The 20,596-nt window shown below is 40.2% G+C and overlaps 1 protein-coding gene across 5 annotated transcripts in view; it reads left to right on the top strand.

The window, feature by feature from the left end:
- The window catches only part of unc5a (unc-5 netrin receptor A), a 168,248-nt gene that overhangs the window by 16,250 nt on the left and 131,402 nt on the right, over positions 1 to 20,596 (top strand). The window lies entirely within an intron of this gene.

The raw sequence follows: 20,596 nt of genomic DNA on the forward strand, positions 1-20,596 counted from the left end.
TAAAGATACATTGCAGCTGGTCCTCAAGCCTTCCCTGTCAAAAAAAAAAAGAAATAAAAAGTGCCTTTTCTCGAGCTTCAACAGACGCCACTCGGGTTTAATTGGACACTGAGTAATGTGCATTTTTCTGGTGCTTTCTTTAAAGACTTGAAAGTGCTTTTACTGAATATTGATTTTAATCTTCCCATACCATGTTTCAAGAGCTGGTACTGTTATACAGAGTTTGACAGAAACAAAACAACAGAGCTCAGTCTAGTTTATTCATCTAATTAATGCGCCTAACGCATCGTTGGGGCAGGCAGGCATTTAGTGTCACTATACGCATGAATATAAGGAGGTATTTATCCTATGTGGCTGCCTTCTAATGGATGTCAGTTGGTGTCCAATTTCCAGCAGTGACTGAAAGCCTGCTGGCCCCCGACCAAACTCGGTTAATACGATATTGGTAACAGCTCCTTCTAATGACTTCTTCCGTCCTTTTATTTTGGAATAGCAGTCACAAATTGGTGCTCCTGGTTCAGAGCTTCTCATCACTCATAAGCAGAAGACACCGTGGAGGGGGATTCATCTCTGTTATTCCACGTTTGACAGTATAATTGGAGATGAAAGGTCCGCCGGGCCACACAGCACATGACTTGTTAGACTGAAGACAACATTTACGGCTGCAGGCCTTGTCAAACCGTAGGCTACGGATTCAAACAAACACCGTATACGGGCGTGGTCACGGTGAGCCGCCAGGTGTCCGTCTTTAGGTGGTCAGACAGCATATTTTGTAATGTAGTTATTCAACACTCACCATCATTTTCACATTTCACGTTCCTTCAGAAGGATGAAACAGGACACTTTCAAAGTATTGGCTACACCATTTTGAATTAATTCGGGATTTCCTTGACGAGGCCAATCTCCTGGTTCAAGTATTCACTTCTTATGCAGACACGCCACGCATCTTGTAGCCATCAACTGGCTTCTTGCAGATTCTACTTATATTAGAAATGATATGGTTAATTCCTGAATGGTGTCAGATAGAGATGCACCGATCCAGTTTTTTTTCCGATCCAACCCGATACGATACCTGGGTAAAGCGTATCGGCCGATACCGATACGATACTACTGTTGAATGAATAAACTGTGGACCTTGCCATGTGAGTGAAGTTATCAGTCTTGAAATAGACATTGTTTCAAAAAAGGTTCTACATGTTCTCTAGCATGGTGCTTTTGGAGGTGCTTATTTAAGTTTGTGACGTTGAGTTTAGCAACCTTATCAGCCCCCTCATAAATTACGCGTTGCAGATGTTGTAGTCGGACTTGTTGGCGTTTCAAGTTTGAAATGTTTCCAAATAGCAGACCTGGTTTGGTCCGGCACTTGCTCCGTGGTGCTCTGTGTTCGCTCATCGCTAGCTGCTGTGCGTGCTCTGCGTAACCACCGTTGCAAACAGAGTAGAAGTGACTAGATCATGTAACTATTTTACTGTATGATATTAATAAAATAAGAAATGACTGGATCAGCATCAATCGTCCAATATCCGATCCAGCTAATTAGTCAATAGCGGAGCTCTAGTTCCAGAGTTGGTCCTGGACACACTAACATTTCCACTGCTGAGATTTTTTTTTTTAGTTGCTGTGGTGTGTTTCTCTAGCCCAGGTCTTGTGTCAGCCCGGTCTCCCCTGGGTTAAACTGTTATGGTGCAGCTCCCCTTGCTCTCCTCCGGTTTGTGGCAGCCTTATAAAGATGAATTAATCCACATAGGGTAGTGTCTCCCTGGAGAGTTTAAAGATGAACACTGAGCAGCACCCATCTGAGGGTCTTATTACCGCTCGGTGTTCTTATTAGTGTCGAGTAGAGAACCGGTCGGGGATAATGAATTACATTGTAAGGGAAAAAGCTAGAGAAGAAAAAGAGAAAGTAAAGTTATTTATTAGCGCCTTCACTTGCTCCTTGCTGGGTTTGTTTAATGTACCACCTTGGCCTTACTTGGCATTAACTTTGTTTTGTATCACCACATCTTGGAAGTTAACCCAAAGAAAAGGAGAAACAACACATTGTCAGCTGTAATAATGCTTATTTAGCTTTATTTGGGTGAAGCTTAATGTTTTTCCATTTGCATAATTACTGTTGTAACATTTAGAGCTGTTCATGATTCGAGTGTATTTATTATCCATATTAATACTCCTCTTCTATTCCATGGATGCAGCCGTTTTAACACAGAACGTAATGTGCCCCTGTATTTGTCAGCTAGCATATGGAAAAATGATGTTACCATATGCTGGACTTTCTCACTCGTAGCTGCTGGTCCTATTTGAAATTCCAGTGCTCCCACGATGCTTCGTATTCCCTGTGTTTAATTACTTTCCGGAGCCACACTTTAAACCGTGTTTCTAAATCACTTCCGTTGCTCTGGAAAGGAAGACCCACAAGGAGAACTCTGAGGATGAACGGTCCATTCTCGGATGTTTGAATTCATATTTCCGCTTTTTAAATTAAACAACTGAAAACCCAGACAGATTAGTTTAAGACTGAACTATTAGAGAGCCAAATGCAATTTGGCTTAATTTCTAATTTCTTGCTCGGCAACATACACTTCATATAGCTTTCCGAGGCTATTTCCACCCATTTAATGACTGAACAACTTTTCTGGCTCAGTCAAGTTGTTGTCGGAAAGTCATTCTTCTACTTTTTTTTCCTTCACATGTTTCTATCTTTCATTTCTTTCAAAAGTGGAAAAACTCAAATATTTCACCGCAAAAGGCCAGAGGAGTTATTTGAAGAAGATAATTTGCACTAAAGAGATCTTTGTGAACTATTTGACTCTCCTGTCCAGATTATCTTTAAAAAAAGGGATTTGTTCTACTCAGAATCAAAGGATCAAGATTAACTTGGAGGAGATACTAGCACCAAGTTAGAAAAAAGCTCTCCTTTTGTAGGCTAGCTTGTCTAACATCTCATAAAGACACTTTTTTCTTTCCATAGCAGTGTTCAGCTTTGATTTTTATCAAACTCCTTTTTACCTTTCAGGTTTTTTTTCTTAATCATTGGCATACCTTAGCGCAGCTCACTCATTAAACTGAGCTGAGAGGATATAGTCCATCACTTGTAAGTATTTTTTCTCCCTCTCATCTCTCATGTCAGCCTTAAGCCTGTAAACTCAAATACATCCATCTACAGATTGTCAGTAGAACATATTTCCAGCATTATGCCAAGTTGAACGTTAAAGTATTATTTGTACTTTTTTGTCTGTAGCAGACTGCCGTATTTTATTAAGCCAGCAATGGTGCTGAGAGCCTTCCCCAGACTGCTGGTTATTGCCAGCGCCTAAAGCAAACAGCAGGACCTGAGGTCCCACAAGGATGAAGCAGCCGAGTAGAGCCATTACCTGCTATAGAGTACTTTATGGTATCCTAGACACGTGCTGGTTAAACTAGTGAGACTGGAATAAAAATAGCACAATTTCATGGTATTTACACAAAATATATAAAAAAGGATATCATAATCTAATATGTTTTATTTAAAACAGAAAAGCAGTAATTATTTCTCCTGCTGAAATAACATATTACAGTTGTTATATGATTTATCTAAAACATTAATTTGCGTTATTGTCATTTCGACATGGAAATGTTAACAAAACAATCACAAAATTTAGAAGTGTGCAAATTTAGAACCGTGTTATATCTTTTTTTGTAGTTTTGCTCTTTATAGAATATCGCTGGATTGTTAGTAAGGCTTTCTTCTTCTGTAGCTAGCCTGCAAACACAATGTAAATGCCATCCATAGCTTACCTACTGTCGTTTTTAAACAGTTATATCAGTAAGAGTGAGAGGTGGCGCTCCTTGATTTCCACACCATGACTGTTGTTTTACTCAGTAGACATATTTCCAGTATTGAATTTATCTTTTTTTTATTATTACTGCTGGGCAAAGAAAAATGTTACAGCCTTCTTTCAGCCAGCTGACTGGCAGTGGCAACAGGTTGGGAAGGAGGAATTCGCTCTTTTAATTACTCCCTTCTGCAATGCTGGCAGCGATAACTACAATTATTCCAGAATGTTCTCTGGTTATGCATCAGATGGGCTTTAAAGTTCATTAACATTATCACAGAAAGACTTGACCAATGTGACAGAAGAGATTTATGGTTTCGAAATTGTAATTTTTGAAAATCTTGATGCTTGCAACCAGCCCAGATCAAGCTACTAACCTAAATTGATCAAGTTTTTAAGTATCTTAAGAAAGGCAGCACAACTACTCTAAATATTTTTAGACAGGGGTGTCATGAGCTCTTGTGGCATGTGAGCTCACAATATTAACCCACCAGTGTTTCTGATTAAAGTAAAAGAAAGTAAAAAAAAAAAAAAAAAAAAGTTGTTGTTTTAACTACTAACTTTGAGCCGTGAGCAAAAGACACTTGTAGAAACGTAAAAAAAAAATAAAAATGATTTCCCCACCCCACCACTAGTTGGCAGTAAAATAATTGAAACGCAACAACAAGCACATTCATAATGCGTACAGACACTCCCTGCATAATAGCTACTGTTTGCAGTCTTACTGCCCAGCAGAATTCATTTTTTCACAGGGTACACTCTGGAGCCTGTTTTCCAGAAAACATGCGCTGTTGTGGTGTGTACAAACAAACAGTAGAAACACAACAACTTCCATTTTTACCAAAAGACCTTGTTGTGTTCATAGGCTCTTTGCCACTAATAATGCTAACATTAGCATCTGCTTCAGCTCTACCTATTACTAAACCACAGCGCTGTTTCACAGCTTTTAAGGAATTTTTGTGGCATTTCTTCACCATCTGTTCAAAATATCTAGAGTGGGCAAACGTGAAACTCGTAATTTTTCATTGAATCAGCTGCAGAGCGACTGCATTGGTGGGTAGACTAATCATCTTCCAGATGTAAAGTTGTTTAAATTTAGTTCAAATTTAGCTTCCTCCAGTCACATGTTGACATAAGTCTTGGCTATGGCTCTTAACCCAAAGTTACCGACCGATCGGTGTGTTTTTGAGCGCAAATGGTGGAATATGGGTGAATTGTAAAACACTTTGAATGGTCAGTATGGCTAGATATAAAATACAAGTTGAGAACCATGACAATGTTTTTATATTAATAAAACCACAAGAAGAGAACATTTTATTACTACAGATTATTTTAAACACAGTTTATGATTCGTGGATTCTTAGATTTCCTTGCATTTTTTATTTTTTTTTTACAATCTTGTCTCATAAGTTGGATAAATGGTCATAGCTCTACGTTTAGATCAAATTAAATTAGTCGAAATGTGTCAGCGGGGATATGGCAGTTATAGTGTAAAAGTGCTGTGTTGTAAACAGCAGCGCTGGGAACTTTACAGCATAAGCATTTCACTTGGGAGGATATAATTTGACTAGTGTGCAGTATTTCATGTTTTGGGCACTGAGGCATGATACGTTCTTACAGTAAATTCCTCTGTCCTTTCTTAGCATATGATGCCCCATGGTACAAATTATTTGAACCGCCAGAAGGTGTTTGATTTATGCTGGGTCTGAGTTATCGGCTCCAAACAGCCCATGTAGCTTCCCTCTTATCATCTTACCCAGCCCCTTGCAGAATTTCACCATGTTTTCGAGCTCAGCCTTAAATGTGATGACAATAGTCATGAACGGAGCACAAAGACAAAAACTGCTACTTGCAGCAAAACCAGAGCCTCCCCTACTCGCCTATTGTGTGTGTGTGTATATATATATATTATTTATTTTTTTTTCGGCTCCTTCTACAGTGTTTTTGACCAGATTGCCTGTCAGTGTCATGCAGCAGCACAAGCCAGGCTGTTGTGGGTCCTGCCCGTTGTGACCCTGTCATACAATTAGCTCCCTTCGTTTCTGATGGCGAGAACAAAGGTGAAGTCGAGGAGCCGGGGCGGTGTTCAGTCAGCGCGGAGGAGTGTGTGTGTGACACTCCGGTGACTCCAGGGCACTCCCTTGACCAGAGGAGTCGTTGACTGTCACTAAACATCACTGTCTTCCTCCCCACTAATGGCATCTCCAGATTGTGCTTTGAGGAATAAAGGCTGGTTGTACGAGATACCGAGGAAGGAATAAAGCGACCATTAATGCTGCCGAATGGGGGTTTGTTACGGCGGCTGCAGACTTGTGGAAGTGTCCCGACAGATATGAACCGAGGAACAATTATAGGGTGTTGAGTTTGATGCTAGCACGTCCGTTTCTCCCACATGCTGGGCGTACAAAGAAAGGGACAGAGAAAGCCGCTGCAGCAAATTCAAATAAATGTAACTAATCCTCAAGGTTTGAGGCGGCTAAATCAGGCCATAATAGGGAAGAAATTGTATGTTTTATTTATGAGGGTAAATTCAAAAGGTGAACATGTTATCAAAACAAAGCCGTATGCAGATTAACAGCAAAATGAAATGTTACGAAAAATAATTTGTAATTTTCCTGTGGCTTTGGGGGGAAGAAAAGTAGCTGGATATCTTTTCTATTAATTACTTTCTGCTGAATGAAATTATATTGTATGCAAATTTGTGTTATCACTCTAATAATCAGTGTAAAATAGCTGTTTCTTTAATTGCAACCAATGGTGAAGAAAAAAAAATACTGTTTATCCAGCCTTGGTTGAAATGAAATAGTCACTGGGACCAAAAGAAAACAGACTTTTCTGGTGCCGGTGAAGAGTAGATTTTCACTGTATGATATCTAATCTGTCCACTTGTGTTTGTCTGAAAAACAAACAAAACTTTTTGACCCAATTCATCTCATTTACTTCTCTTTTTTTATAATTTTAAATGACATACATAGCCTCAAACTACGGGGGAAAAAAAACGTGATTGACAGGATCCCAGTGCTGAGGCTGTCAATCTCTGCAGAAAATACTCAGATTTGGGATTTTACTGCCTGAGGTGCGGGGTCACTGTTCCTATGCAAGGCTCATTCATAAAACTAGACCAGCTCTCCGGTGTTGCTCCTGTTTAAAAGTACAGATTTCTTTTAAGTCGATCTGTTTTTTTTGCACATGGCACCCGGTAATTTCTGACGCTTAAATAAACAAAGTGAGAATGTTGACGAGCTTGTTTCCGCGGTGCATTGTGGGAGGACAACACTTGGCATCAGCATTGTCACAGGAAATCTCTGTCTTCATGACATTTGGAGTCAAAACAAAACCTTGGGAATACATGCCCTTCAAAAAAAAAAAAAAAATGACATGATATGGAGCAGCTCTGTTTTCAGCTAATGGCTTTGTCAGAATTATTGTTCAAGAAAGTTAGTTAATAACCTGAGATTTAAAAAAAGGGCTTCTTTTTTTTCTGCAGTAAGCGGTATTGTCTGTCATTCTTCCTGATCCTTAGGTTGCCTGTACGCTAGCCCTTGTTTCGATCTCATCAGGAACAGTCTGACACATTTTGAAAGCATATCCCATCTAATTCCCCTGCATGCCGGGTTATCACCGTCGAAGCTCCCGCAGCGTTTTATCATCAAACTCTGGCCTTTAATTTTACTGATGGCTTTATTTCCCCCACATTACTTGGAGCGAGTCGCCCGTATGAGAACGTGGGATTTGGTGTTCATCATTTTCTCACACATAAACGCTCAAGGGACCATGTGTTAGTTAGTATTTAAGCATTGCATATGTCCATAAATATTCAAATGTTCTCCCAATTACAGCAAACGTGCGTCTGTATTTGTCAGTTCAGTCCTGATATGCTTGTAGAAGCAGCAGTGTTCAGGGTCTCCACCCACTCATATTGTGGTTCTCCGTGAACAGTTGGTAGCACAGTGGTAGACAATGAGATTTGTGAGAGGTCTCTTTTTCTTTTCTTTTCTTTCTTTTCTTCAGTTGTACGGATGTTTGTGGGTTGAAATAGAAAAAATCAGCTCATGCTTTGTTAACCAACTTTCGTTTACATTCATTCTTGAAGTTAACGATTTTATTTTATTTTTCTAAATGCTTAATACATAATACAATACGATGCGCTGATTGAGTTTGCCTCAAGGCCCTTCGTGCCTTAAAACACTCTTCAAGTGGCAGCCATAACTGTGTTGACGTCTCAAAATCACACGTTACGTGCAGGAATACATGCCTTACTGTTACAAATGCTGGCCTTGACTTTTATTCAAAGATGTATTACTTTTGGTTTAGAAACTGTTTGACGTTCGTTTCACACTTTACCTTTAACACACTTCATACTCTTTGGCATTTTTATATGTGCCTTAACACTAGGGATCAGCATTTGTGGATGCATTGTAGAAGCTCTCTCATGTTTTCTTTTCTAAATATTATGGCTTTGATATAAAAAAAATATATTTTTATATTGTTACTTCTCAGAAAGAAAACATGTCTAAGTCAATTAGCTGGATTAAAAAAGAATCCTGCACAGTTATTGGCACCCCTGGTAAAGACCTGGGGGTGGACTAACCTTTAGCTTGACTAAGTTATATCAAGTCATATATAAGATAAGATAAGATTGGCTTTATTGATCTCACATTGGAGAAATTCCCATGTCACATCTGCTCAGTAATCAATAATCAGAAGAAGGTGCCAAAAGTAGGACAAGGTGCATCGGTTATATACAGTGTGTCCTCGTTTATACAGTGGATCAAAAAAAAAAGTAGATAAGAAAAATAAGAATAAAAATACTAAATAGAAATAAGGCAGAGGATGTCTTATGTAATATAAGACATTGTTATATTTTTACATTATATCATATAACAATTCTCAGTTTATATAAAATAAATCTAACAGGAGACCGGTTGTAGTTTTTCATGATAACCAGGAAGGTCTAATTAGTAATCCATCACCTGCTGATTCAATTGGCTGACTCAAAGGCTCGTTGTGTTTAGCTCCTTGTCAAAATAGGAAAAACAGGAGAACGTGACAAAGGAAGACATATGTGCATCGATCTTCATAGGTCAGGAAATCGGTTCTGGCTTAAACATATCTGACCATCAGTCAGAGCAGGGATTTGTAAGCATTAAACAGCTGAAGCTGAAAAGCAAGACTGGAAAAATACTCAGGTTTATCTTTATACCATGTACAGTGAGCAGGATGATAGGGGAGGTTAAAAATCTCCAAAACCGGGTCTCCATAACAACCACTTATTTTTAGGGTTTTGTACAAACCTTCACCGCGGTTGCAGGCTCTGTAAATTCATGTTAATTGTACGTAACGTGTCTAAAAAAGCCCCTTTGTGCAAGGGAAACCTTATTATTATGATGTTGTGAGAAGAAAAGTAATCAAAAAAGCCTTTGTTACAGCACGGCTGTTATTGAACCTCAGCACCCGATGATAACAGAAGCTGCAGAAATCACCGATACGGCTTCATTAAATAAACCCTTGACCCCGAAGATGCTGGGATGATCTATTCCCTTCAAGTCCCTTTACTTCACCGGTGAATGGAGATCCCATGCAGAGATTGCAGCCGCACTATCTTCCTATCTTTAATTTAGGAATGCAGGAGGACTCCACACGGGTAAGATGGTTATCCACACCCTGTCTTATTCTTCTCTTATTTCTTCATGCATGTTAGCTCCCAGAAAGCCTCCTTTGGGACCACATAACAGGCTTTGTGATAGCACTCCAAAATGGTTTTCTTTGTCTTTTCTTTTCCCCTGCGACTCCTGGCAGGGGCGACTGAGTCAGAAATTTCTAAAAATTTCCATCTTGATGCTTCTGAGGCCTACGAGACAAGACACTAGAGGGCTAACTACCAGTTTACTGACATGTGCAGTATATCTTTGGAACTTGCTTATTTTTGCCTTGTCCTTTGGGACATGCATGTTTGCGCTGCTGCAGAAGGGTGAGCACACTGGGGCAGCCAGGAGCAGCCTCCACATTAGTTGCATCTCAAGGACATCTTTGCAGGGATGTTGGTAAATCAAAGCAGGCGTAATCCTCCTAACCACAAAGCCTCCTCTGCTTCCACAATTATCCCAGTAGATTTGAGTTGAGAGTATTTTTCTCCACCTTTTTATGTGAAGTTTTATGATTTCAAAGCGGAACAATAACAGCAGGAAGAAGAAGAAAAAAAAATGTTTGTTTCTTTTCCACGCTTGGAGTTTGACCTACCTGTTTACTCACCGAATACAATCATTTTTTAGATTAGAAAAGTGTTGGGTGCCTGACAAAAAAAAAAAAAAAAAAAAAAAAAACAATCCTAAAGGCTTTTATCTGTAGCTAAAACTGATCCTGGGTCTGACTGTCACGATGGAGATTTGCCGACGATGTCCCAAGAGCTTTCATCTGTGCTCCTCACATTTGCCTTCTAAACACTGAAAGGCTGAGAAAACAGGGCAATTTGTCTGAAAGGAAGCGACTCCGATCGATAGGATTTTCATTACAGTTATGTTTTCATGCTGCAGCAGAGCCAGGGTGTGGAGCTCTGATGAATGAAACATTAACGTTCACGTCCTCTCTCTCCCTCTTCCTCTCAGTCCTGTCACTGTGATGATGCCGGAGCGCCGGGATGAGTTTGTGCGCCGGATTTTATCCTCCTCAGTGCCATGTTCCCAGTCAACAGCTGTCTGTTTTGTCACTGGAGAGTTCAGGCGGTGTCCGGGCTTTGCAGGGAGGGGGCACATGAGAAAGAATTGTCTTTCTGAGAGGGACACTTTATTGAGTTATCCCTCACTAGGTCCACTTTGTGAGGTTGAGTTCGGCAGCTTGCCTGTGGCCTCAGAAGTGTGCAGCATGCTCCAGCAAGTAGTCAAGTTGCCCTCGGACGATTAGAACCTTTATCTTCATCATCCACTTTTGGTACTTGCACTGTGTGAAGAAGAAAACTGCGGGACACACCATGTCCACACACATGTCAGGATCTCTGGGCGAACCCACGCATTCATATTTTGTTGCTGCCCTCTTCCGTTTTGAACCAATGTACTGACATCATTGCACCTCGGATTATTTTTCTTTGTAGTTAAATATTTTTAATGAACCATGGTGGGGAATTCAGTAAATGTTCAAATCACATGAGTCATTTATGTTGTTTTTCTGGTCACTGTGTATTGAGCCCTGTTTTAATCTAGTTTGGTTCTTCTAACGCCTGATTGGTCCAGTTTGCTCATAAAATGTGATTCATTTTTTAATTACCCTTATTAAGAAGGGTTTTTGTTCCCCTTTAACGTCACACATCCCTTATACAGCAGCAACAAAGATCACAAAACAGAGTTGTAGATTACCGATAAACTACAATAAAAACATTCCTTAAAAAACATTGCATGCTGTTAGCCAAGGCTCTAGAGATGTTTCACAGTTAGATTCCTTAGATGCAGTTCAGATTGAACATTGGTCTAGGTATCAGGTGCTAAAAATCCATTTTACCGATTCTTAAACTTACATTTTGACCTCTGGTCAAACCAGAATACCTCTAAGCAACCTTCTGCTGGTAGATATTATTTACTGGAGTCATAGAACCACATTTCCTTGCAGCAGGCTGAGTAGAGCATAGAAAATTATTCATCAGTTGCTGAAGTGGCTAAGAAAGGTTCCCTTGGTGGGTGCAAATAGGCTGAAGTAGACTGGAAGATACAAAACATCCCGAGACAGTCAGCTCGGAAGCGATGACAGATGCAAAACGACAAACATCACAGAGATACATAATGGTGAGGGGTCAAAATGACGAGTGCACCATTCATTTATCTAATCTCATCTTAGTTTTCTTCCTGTTTTGTTTCCTTTGATGGAACATTGACGCCAGGTTTCTGTGTTTGAGAGCACACTACAGGCTAAACGTTTGGAAGCGAGGACATATTTGTACCTTAAGGATACAACCCAATTATTGTACTTTGCTTACAAAACCAAAACTTGGCTAATATATAGGTTACAAATTGACTTATCGGATCACATTTTACTAAGCAGCTTTTTCTTTCTTGCTCTATTCAAAGCATCCACCCGGCATGCCACATACTGTAAACGATGTTTCAGCTGTGACTTGTTTTTTCTTTTTGCACTGACGTTGCGACTCAGCCCCATTAACGAAGCCCCTCTCTCATTTTTCTAAAACTTATTCAGCAATGGTCTGGTAACATCAATGTAGACCTAATCGTAATGGAAGAGGGTGCAGATCATTGACAGCAAAGTCTGATCTCGATGATGAAAGCACCCGTTCGGGTTTTTAGCAACGGCCTTGTGAACAGAACCTTGAAGCTGCTACTAACTTCTGGCCTGTAGTGTAGGGGAGATTGCTGCATACACTGGGGGCTACATCATCTGCACAAGAGTCCAGCACAGTGAGAGCAATAAAGAGTCAAAGGTGTTTGCAAGTGAGGATATCTTTTTCCCCATGACAGCAATGCTCTGTATGCCTTTAAATAATGATATAGCATCAGTGTTGTTTAAAACACACTTGAGTGACCTTGCACTGTAACACAGTGAAAGACTCATAATATTAATGAGGGAGTAGTTACAGGGATGAATTTGAGAGAAAAAGGGACAGACTGATGTAATCTTGTGCGGTGTTTGTCAACGTTCTGCACTTAAAGTCTAGCAAGGTGTAAATCATCACATCTTTTGAATTGGTAGTTTAATAATGATAACCATGTTTATTTGTCAATTGCATTCTACCCATCCCTTGGGGCAGGGGTTCCCAAGGGATGGGTAGAATGCAAATGACAAATAAGATGATCCACATGATGATGCAAAATGTCTGACTTTACAATATGAGAGATATACTTGTTTAAATATAGCAATTTTATGCCTTTAGTCATGGAAAAATATGTTTTCTTGAAAATGTACAACCTTTCGACAGTTTTGACAATTACTCACTTTAGTCTCGTAATTTCCAGAAAGAAAGGGAAAAAAAATACAACCCTGCCTAAAGCGGGTCGCCCCTTCTCTGGCGCTGTTGTTTTTAGGGGTCTCAGGTTGAGAAGTTTGAGAAACCTTGCCCTTTATTTTCTGATCATTTCTTTAAAATGTCAAATGGACTGCATTTATATAGCACTTTTCTGGGCATACCGGCCACTGACAGTGTTTTGTACCATGGGCGGATCTAGACAGGGGCCAACAGGGGCCCGTGCCCCTGTAGAAGTGGTCCTGGCCCCTGTACTGAAGTCATAATACCAACTCAATTTCGTATTATTATTATATGCGCTGGCACAGAAACCATATCTGATTGGTCCCTTGTACCAATTAAATTGTTTACCTTCACAGTTTTAGTTTGAGTGATTAGAAAAATAAGATGTTCCCTATTTAGCTTCAGCTGTATTGCGATAGGATCACAGTTTTGATCTGCTAGATCAGGGTTCTGCAACCTTCAGCTGGAGCAGGGGATCAAACTGACAGCCTGCCAATTGCAGGACAAACTCCCTAAATCCTGCGCCACTGTTGCCCCAGTATATTAAACTATGAAATAAGACCCTGTTTGTTTTCTTCCGTTCTTTTGTTTTGTGGCCCCATGAAAAAGCCCTGGCCTCCCTGGTAAATTTGGTCTAGAACCGCCAATGCTTTGCACTATAGCCACAGCTCTGTAGGCAGCTAGGAGGTACAGTGACATGGGACAGGGCAAATCTGGAATCAAACCCGCAAACTTCCAGTTACAAGGCAGCTACTCTACACCCTTTGGTGGCCCCAAAAGAACTAGAAATACAGGTAGATTTGTCCAGGGTGTGGCACACCTCTCGCCATCCACTGCTGGAGACAAGCACCGGCATCACTTCCAAGCAGTGACCTTGTGAAGATTACGTGTTTGTGGAAGATGGACAAAAAAGCTTAATCACAAACACTCATCAATCGTCCAGCAGTTGTGGCTTGCATCACAAATACTTTTCTGATTCATATTCTTGTGGAAAGGCCCTGAAAAATTCTACACAGCTGTATCTTAAACTCAAGGATTTGTCGAGCAAACTGAAGGACGGATTACATTCACATAACCATTTAGCTGTATGTATTATTTCATTATGCCTTAAGATTCAAATGACAGCACTAGAGTTTCTAGTTTTGAAGGGTCAGCTTCATTGTAAGTATTTTATTACTGTGGTATTACAGATTTCCTGTTTAGTCCTATCCCACGCCCTGGCTGTCATTTATTAGAGTAATATGCAAACAACACATAGCCTTTGCTTATTCTTCTATCTTCTTGCTATACTTAGTGAGTTCTGTGAGTTATGTTTGCTAACCATCTGCAAATGAGCCAAAAACTAGCATAATCACGGGGTTTACCTCTCTGTTAAATCTAGTTAAGTTTTAACACTGAGGATTAAGCAAAAAAAGATACTGATGTTTTATGCAAAGCAAATTTTTGAGATAAAACATATTAGATGCATTTCAGAGGAATTGGGTCGCTAAAATCTTTATCTGATTGTCAACTCGCCAAATTTTCTAATAGTTTCATCTGTATCAGTTTAAATTAAAAGTATTATTGTACAAATAATAAGTCTTGATCTCCACACAGCAGCAGGTTTTAAAATGAGAGGCTATACAGAGGACTGGTATAACTCACACAACACGTAGGAAATGCTAATCAGCACCTTTGTAGAAACCACAACAGCCCACTCCCTAATAATCCTACTTATGATACAGCTGTGGCAGGTCAGACACATAAACCAGCAGCGAGGGTCCAAATCGAGCTCACTCACACAGGGGGCCTATCACATTATGCCCTTTTGCAATTACTAAACAAATGACCAAAGGCCTACAGGTGCGACTGGTTCACTCTCCTGCATACAGTCATCATCATTCATCACATGTGGAGTGGCAGCCTAATATATTGGTTAGCGTTTGGTTTGTGCATAATGTATGCATATCTGAAAACAAGGGGAAATTGCTCTCAATCTCACTTCTCGGTTAATAGACGACTACACTGGCTGTGTGGCTGTCAGTGCTAGCCGGCCAGCAGCTGTGAGGAACTGTCTAGCACAGAGTTTACTCTTTATTCTTCCTGCTCTTTGGTGCCTTGCATCTGTGCAGTACTTGTGCGTTAGCGATTTTTCCTCCCTCCTCCCCCCCCCCCTCTCCTCTCTCTCTGCAGCTGCATGTGTTTAACTGTTTTCCCTGTGATTAACGATCAAGCTTTGAAATTATACTTATTGGACTTGTTCACATAAAAACCGAAGTGGGCTAATTAGGTTGTATTTTCACAAAGAACCAGTAGGCTGACATAATTTACCACAAAAATACTTGCAAAAGTTATTTCTCTATTTTTACTTTAGAGACAGCGGAATTAATGAATCCTCCACCATCCTGCCTAGCAGAAACAAATGAGAATGCTAGTCGATCATGTTTTAGCAACCGTAATGATGTGCGAAAAATACTGTGGGTTGGAGGGAAGGGAAAGTGCAAAAAGCAGGATCTGTTAAACAGGTTTTAAATTGTCTTCAAGTAGTCTTGAAGACAATTCTTTATGTTCTCTTTATTCATTTAAGGAAGTTCATTCTGACCCCACAGAGCTCCATCTTCATCACAAAGGCATTCATCAACATTTTGTTTAGATTTTATAGAGGTTTTAAAATGACGGTCCATTTTTCCATTTTCAATTTGTTACTATTGGGATTTAATAGTATGTTTTCAAGTAGTTTAGTCAGCAGATGGAATCAGACCCAAATTTGATTAAAAATGCAACTTAATCAAGAACTTCATCAAGCACCACATACCCAATAACACTATTGCATATGTGCCTTGCATTTCAATGGCATACAAAGATAGGAAAATAATGCTCCATGATTGCTTTCTGAAGAGTCAGGAATATTTATTGTCACTGTGTTATGATAGTGAAACTTTTGATGAAAAACACTTGTCACTAAGGTATATAATTTCATCAATCTTAGCCAGACTGACTGATACATGAGCGTTTAAACTCTGTGGTGTATTTTATGCCACACTTATGCACCACTGCTATGGAATTTATATATTGCCGTACTGACGTGGTAATAATGTTATTTATCTCGTTATAATGTGCAAACAATCTGTTTGAACTGAAGAAGGTTCAGTCACCTCAGCATGCCGAATGCTTGAACTGGCTCCAACTGAGGGCAGCCTGACCTAAATTACGAGTAATTTGGCTAAGATGTAGGGCTGCAGGCTACACAGTGATGCAGTTGGCAGCATTGTAGCCTGGGTTTACACCCCAGGTTTAACCTGCCGTCTTTCTGCATGGATTTTGCATGTGCTCCCTATGCATTCATGGGTTCTCTCCTGGTATTCTGGCTTCCTTTCCCAGTGCATAAAAATATGACTCTTAAGTTAATTGGTAACTGTAAATTTCTCTTAGGTGTGAGTTTGTGTGTAAATATGTCTGTGTTGCCTGTGATGGACTGGTGACCTGTCCAGGGTCTACCCTGGAGATAAGCACCAGCCCACCCACGACCCTATATGGAAAAGCAGATATAGAAAATGGATGGATGATATTTTAGTTATCAAGTATTCTATTGATTGTTCTTATGGCAAATGGCTTGTACTTGTATAGCGCTTTATCAAGTCCACTTTACACTATATTCACCCATTCACACCCTGACAGTGGTGAGCTATGTTAGCTGCCCTGGGGCAAACTGAAGTGTGTTGCCCAAGGACACATCAACAGAGACAGTCAGAGTGGGGGATCGGTTACAGGACAAACACCTTAACTGTTGCATCACTCTCGCAAGATTTATGATTAATTGGAGACAAAAAATTAGCACATTCTAAAAAGCTAAATATTATACAAATAAAAGAGAATCCTTATGGTGTGCTTCAGTGATAAGGAACTTTCTTAGCTCAAGTTGAGCTACGAAGTTGAGTTTAGTCGTAATTGACAAGTAGGGACTGCAGCGGACATTTCCGGCTCAAGTGCTCCAGCATCGAGGATGTGCTATAATGCAAAGCTAATTCACTTTTGCAGTACACAGACTACGCTGGTTTTTCTTTTCTGTTAAGTTTAAAGCGATCCCACACTGTTGACACATCCTGACGTTTTGTCTGTGCTTCTTTTTTGCCACTGGCCGACTTACCATTAGCGGAAGTGAGAGTGCCGCGCAACGCAAATAACCACCCAGCCGCGACACAGTGCGCTGAATAGTTAAACAGAATTTACAGAACCTCCAAGGCGGAAGATTTGCTTTGAGGAATTTTAGGAATCAAGGTCCGCGAATCATCCGAGGAATTGTCTCAGCCCTACTAATTATGTGTTTGGTAACTTGGAGGCATTTGTAGGGAACTTAACTTTTCAGACACCCAGTAGATTATAAAAAAAAGTTAAACGAGATGGTAATGTTCTGATGCAGTCAAACAAACATCATTTTGAGAGAAACAGTTGAATCCCTGATTTTTTTTTTATAAAACAGGGCCAAAATGTGACATGCATACTTCCAAGTGGGGATGTGTGATATACCTGCATTAACATCGGTATTTTGTCGGGGACAGGAGGGAGTGAAAGTAACAGGATGGTGGGGTGTTAAACTGAAAGCAGAGAAGCAATGTGTGGTTTTTCTTTCTCTGTGCTGAAAGGGTAAGGAAAAATGTATATCAGGCCATACCAGCGATATTAATATCAGATGTCAATATTGCCACAAGTTTTTGTGTTGGTGCGTCTCTACTTCAAAGTCGAGACACAAAATGCACTCCATTGCCTCGCTTTTAAAGACATATGTAACATGTAAACAGCTTGACAGCAAAAATAAAGTCACCGCAGGACCCCTCCAAAGGGTTCAACTAACACATTCGCAGGGTTAATTAGAGGGACACGAAGAGGGGTTTTGGACGCTGAATGTTAATTTTTAGCACTTTCTATTATCAAACCACAGATAATATCTAGACTAAGAAACTCACCAGTTTCACTGAAGGTGCATAACAGCCACATTGTCACATAGGAAAGATATGGATTTAATTTCCCAGCAACAATGCTCATTATGGTTTTGCAAATGTGAGCGACATTTATTTCTCCCCGAGGGCAAAAGTTGCCTCACAATCAGTTGTAAACGACATAGTGTTCGTGCTTCAGGGAATGTCATGTTGTGACATTGATTTCTTTTATATATAAATAGTATACGGAAATTATTACTGGTAACTTCATGGACATGAGAAGAGCTTGGACAGTAATAGTTTGTAGATGACAACAATATGAGATTTGTGTTTGGTTCTGAGGTGCTTGTAAGCGGGTGACATTTTTTTTCCATTGCATCACAATGGATCAGTTCCAGTGACTCACCTATAAGTTGTTAAATTTAAATGATTAGATTAGCTTAAATACAAAATTCCACAGGCCAGAGTTAGGACAAATCTTTTTTTTTTCTATGAATACTTTTGATTTCCATTCTCTAAACCATCAACAAGCAGCATGAACATTGATGACACTTTATTTTGAGTTTAATGATAATCGGATAAAGGGTTAGGGGGATTCAGTAAGATTCAGATATGGAGATATCCTTTAATTCTCTTGGATTAAATATTTCAGCCTATATTAACGCAAATGCACTTGAAAAACAAAGTTGGAACCGGTCAAAATTGAAATCCGAAAGATTGATCAAGAGAACCCTGACTGGTGCATATATGTATTATAATATTAACAACCTGGGGTAGGACTTGAACATAGAGAGGCACCTGCACATACATTTGAGAAGCTCAGATTTTGAGGCTCTATTGCTGGCATTTCTCGGATGGCCAAACTGGAAAACTGGACACTGGTCTTTCAACTAGTCCTTCGTCGTCTGGAGCTACCAGCAGCTACTTGTCATCAATTGGTCAGTAATTCCTGAATTAGCTTTAAATTACACTCTGTCAACAACCACAAGCGGGTCACAAAGTTTGCTGATGCCTCGGCCCGACCCTTTCTTTACGTAATACAACGCACTCATAACCTGTAGTGTAAGAAACTCTGCACCGGTAGTTTGTTTTTTGTGCGAAATTCAATTGAACAATGTTGACTTTATCGCGGTCTTTGTTGATAAATACCGGTGTTTCAGACGAGCATTTCACCCCCGTAACTCCGTGGAGTTTATTTCTTACATCATTTGGACATTTCATAGACTGAACCAGAAAGAGAATGTTTAAAAAATTGATTTTGTCTCTTGCTTGATGCGCTAGTTAAACTCCAGTTACCCTCTCCACTTATATTTTCTTTTGCCAATAAGTCAGGCAGCTGTCATCTTCAGAGGCTGATCTGAAATGAGGAAGTGTGCTGGGAAGTGTTGCGATCCGCGCTTGTCTTCAGAGAGGAATCCTGCTCTGATGGGCCGCGGGTTCATAAGTGATAGACAGTTCGCTTACAGCAATCTTCATTTTCTTTTCTTCATCTGAAGGCAGGTGAAGCGGTAAGCTGATGGAAACGCTTTTTTTCATTACTGCCTCATTTTTGCTGTTTCCGTGCCGCGCCTCATTGCTGCTAGGACATGAACGGAACATCTATAAGACCTGAGACATTTAGTTTATACGTTCTTGCACTTTTTGTCCTTTGCCAGACATCATTTATCAGGTAGTTTGATGAATTCCCAACTTCCAGACTCACCGTTTTTTGGGACTGTATCTTATGCTGCAGCTGATCGAGTGTTGATATGCACCTTGAAGGTGATTCAAAGTAGTTTTTTTTCTTGTTTTTTTCCAAACCCTCTCATCATGAGGATGATAGGTCCTGAGAGCAACAATCACTGGCGGTGGAGGAGATTACGCAGGAGAATCGTATGCTAACATTTAATCTGGGATGATGTATGGGGTCTGTTTATTGTTTCCATTGAGGTCCGGTTCTCTTATCGGGGTTGATGTGCTAGACAAATTTGTCTGTTGTTTTCTCCCCCCCGATAAGCAAAACTTCTGCATTTCCTTTTTCACTCCGTTCATCAGTTATTTATTGGATTTATTGTGGCGAGTCATGTACGCCGTGGAGGTAAATGGCAATAAAAGGCACAAGCACATCTGTAAGGATCCGAGGCGTAACTCGTTTTCACAGAGGTCACGGGGTTGGTTTGCTTTCCCGCTGTGATCTTATCGCTGGCTGTGGCAGTTTTCTCTTTTGACCTTATTTGAATTCTGAGATAAGCATCCCTCTGGCAAAATTGAACCAAATTAGTCTTTTATCTGGTGCGTTTAAAGGGAATGCTTTGTCACTGTGCTTGTTGCTGAACACGCGCTCGTGCAATGCAGATGTGCTCCGCTGCTGGACCGTCTTATTTGCCCAAATTCGTTTTAGTGGCAGTCGGTGCTTATTAACGTCACCCGAGAGAGCTGACCTCGCTTTGAATGCCTTTAATGCTTTATCAGATCTAGCAAAGACCTGCCAAGAAATCTATTTAGAGGGGAAAGGATCCCCACTCACTCCTGTCTGTGAAAAAAACGGTTGGATTTGAGTAAAAGGTTTGTACACTTCAGCATAACTCGATTCGTTCGCGCACATGTGAGAAAAAACCGCGTGAAAGATCCGAGACCCGAAGCATGCTGGAACTATAAGTTGATGCTAAATAGGACTGACTACGGCGCGCGTGTTTAATAATGTTTCACATCCACAAAAGGGTGAAGGGTGTTGCACAGCAATTATTCAGTTATTCAGAATATATTTTGACACCGTAGTGTCTTAGTGTAGGGTGGTGGTAAATAGTGTAATTCAGATAACATAATTATTTGCCTAAAGAGCATAGACTATTTTGACACGCTTGTGTTGTCTCATAGAGTTTTTCCTTCATTTCCCAATCAACATTGATCTGTTCTTTGTACTG

Source organism: Fundulus heteroclitus, chromosome 23 (genome assembly GCF_011125445.2).
Source record: "Fundulus heteroclitus isolate FHET01 chromosome 23, MU-UCD_Fhet_4.1, whole genome shotgun sequence".
Lineage (NCBI taxonomy): Eukaryota > Metazoa > Chordata > Actinopteri > Cyprinodontiformes > Fundulidae > Fundulus > Fundulus heteroclitus.